The sequence below is a fragment of the Entelurus aequoreus genome, linkage group LG06 (genome assembly GCF_033978785.1).
Source record: "Entelurus aequoreus isolate RoL-2023_Sb linkage group LG06, RoL_Eaeq_v1.1, whole genome shotgun sequence".
Taxonomy (NCBI): Eukaryota; Metazoa; Chordata; class Actinopteri; order Syngnathiformes; family Syngnathidae; genus Entelurus; species Entelurus aequoreus.
In genome coordinates, this window is record NC_084736.1 from 56,092,304 (window position 1) to 56,094,873 (window position 2,570).

The 2,570-nt window shown below is 42.9% G+C and overlaps 1 long non-coding RNA gene across 1 annotated transcript; it reads left to right on the top strand.

Annotated features, from left to right (window-relative positions):
• Positions 1 to 659: 659 nt before the first annotated feature.
• On the top strand, positions 660 to 2,259 carry LOC133651600 (uncharacterized). Its single transcript, XR_009826453.1, has 3 exons — positions 660 to 1,125; positions 1,277 to 1,434; positions 2,139 to 2,259. It is a non-coding gene; the product is annotated as an uncharacterized LOC133651600 (long non-coding RNA).
• Positions 2,260 to 2,570: the final 311 nt, after the last annotated feature.

Here is a 2,570-nt window from a genome sequence, read left to right on the forward strand (position 1 = left end):
TGTTAATAAATATGAATTGATTTTGATAATAAAATTAAATTTTATTTTGCAACATGTTAAGATGAGCTGATGGGCATGTGGTGGCCGGTTGCTTGTGGGTCGGGGCAGTCTTCCCGTCTAGGACCTGCCGCTGGCCTGTCTGGCGGCGCGGTGGTCCCTTGTTCCCTGGGCACCACGCCTGCTGTTTTGGGTTGGGATTTCTGGGTGGCTTTGGCTCCCGCACATACCGGGAGACAAGTACATTGTACAAACACACGTACATACAGTACACACGTACATATGTACATACATACGCACATACGCAAGTACATTTACACATACACACGTACATAAATACGCACACACACAAATAGGCCATAAGGTGAACTCATGTCTGGGCACTAAATAATTTTTGGTTCTTAAAAAAGATATTTTGATTTTCAATGAGAGAAAAAAAGTTCTCCACTGGACATCCAGGCAATTTTTTTAAATTAGTGTTTAAAGTCGGGACTATTTCTTGCTTGGCGTAACAATATTTACGTCTCAAGAGGTGACGTATTTGTCACATGCTTCACATTCGACCAATTGGGTAGCCGCGCGGATCCAAGATGGCGATGTCCACAACGTCGAGTGATGGAGAGGAAAATACTCCATAACACCTTAAAAAAGTTATAAAAAATAACAACAAAATATGCTACATTCATGTTACGTCTGTTAGGAATGAAGAGGTGAATGATTTCACTATCACAAGGTGGGATACTTGCAGGAATTGTTTAAAACGGTGGCTTTGCTGTGATGGCGAGTCTCATAAAATAGCCGAGACATTCACATCCTGTATCGATGTTAAATTTAAAGATATTCCTGATGACGCTGGGCTTCACCTGACTTGTTACCGGCGGTTCAATGATAAGAAGCGTTTGGATTCTGCCGAAAAACTGGCCAATCGGCTGGATGTGGGTCAAGATGAGTTTGTGGCATCGGACATTCCAAAGAAAAAACTAAGTTCGAAGACGGGCCTGCCTATTGGTTCTGCTGGCCCTGTGCTCCCTGCCATTTGGATCATTTGCAAGAAAACGGACAAGAGAATTACTCTGGGAGGCAAACGGCAGAGGGACCATCTTTCACAGGCAGAAACGCTTTCAGCAGGTAAACACACACACACACACACACACACACACACACACACACACACACACACACACACACACACACACACACACACACACACACACACACACACACACACACACGTAGCACTTACACGCATACAAACCATTTAATCATCTTTTATTTTTAGGCCAGTTGATGAACGCTGCCAGGATAAAGCAAGACAGTAGCATTCTCTTGCATATTGGAGACAGAGACTGTGTGGCCATGGAAGTGCGGTTCCACAAGTCCTGTCAGCTTCATGACAAAGTCTGATGTAACACTTACTGGAACCGCAGATGAAGAAGTGTGAGTTATTAAATTGAATTATCAATTATATACACACTATAAATTACAATTCATATAGGCAGCACAGTGGAAGAGGGGTTAGTGCATGTGCCTCACAATACAAAGGTTCTGAGTAGTCCTGAGTTCAATCCCGGGCTCGGGATCTTTCTGTGTGGAGTTTGCATGTTCTCCCCGTGACTGCGTGGGTTCCCTCCGGGTACTCCGGCTTCCTCCCACCTCCAAAGACATGCACCTGGGGATAGGTTGATTGGCAACACTAAATGGTCCCTAGTGTGTGAATGTGAGTGTGAATGTTGTCTGTCTATATGTGTTGGCCCTGTGATGAGGTGGCGACTTGTCCAGGGTGTACTCCGCCTTCCGCCCGAATGCAGCTGAGATAGGCTCCAGCGACCCCCCACAACCCCAAAAAGGGACAAGCGGTAGAAAATGGATGGATGGATTATAGATGCATGATAGATACAGTGTCAATAATTATGAAATGAATATAGAATAAATCACTTTTTTAATTGACTTTTCCTGTTTGTATGTAGCTACAATCTTGACTGCATACCTTTTGGCACATATTAAATGTGTGTGTGTGTGTGTGTGTGTGTGTGTGTGTGTGTGTGTGTGTGTGTGTGTGTGTGTGTGTGTGTGTGTGTGTGTGTGTGTGTGTGTGTGTGTGTGTGTGTGTGTGTGTGTGTTTGTGTGTTTCTTTTCAGAAGTGAACCAACCTTTGATGCCAGCTACAACATATTCTGTGAGAGGATCATCCGCCAAAGGATAATTGTTAATCAGGAGGTGCTGAGAATGAACCAGCTATGACGAATGTTTTTAAATACGGTGCAAAAACATGAAGTTTGTGATGCTTCAAACTACAGGTAACCACAGAAGCTTTTTTTTGGCAGCGATGTAAAACACTTTTATGCTGGAAAATACCAAAAAATAATAAATAATTAAAAAAAAGGCCTTGATAGTATATTTAAACTAACTAATACTTATGAATATATCTTTATTTACACCCTCGTGCTCCTCTTTCCCTGTGTTCTTATGTTGCAGGCAGGATAAATTAAAGAGAAGGCTGACTCTGGACTTTCCCTAACTGGTGTTTCAAGCGCAACATCTACGAACTGCTTTTTGTTGAGACATTGTCTGCA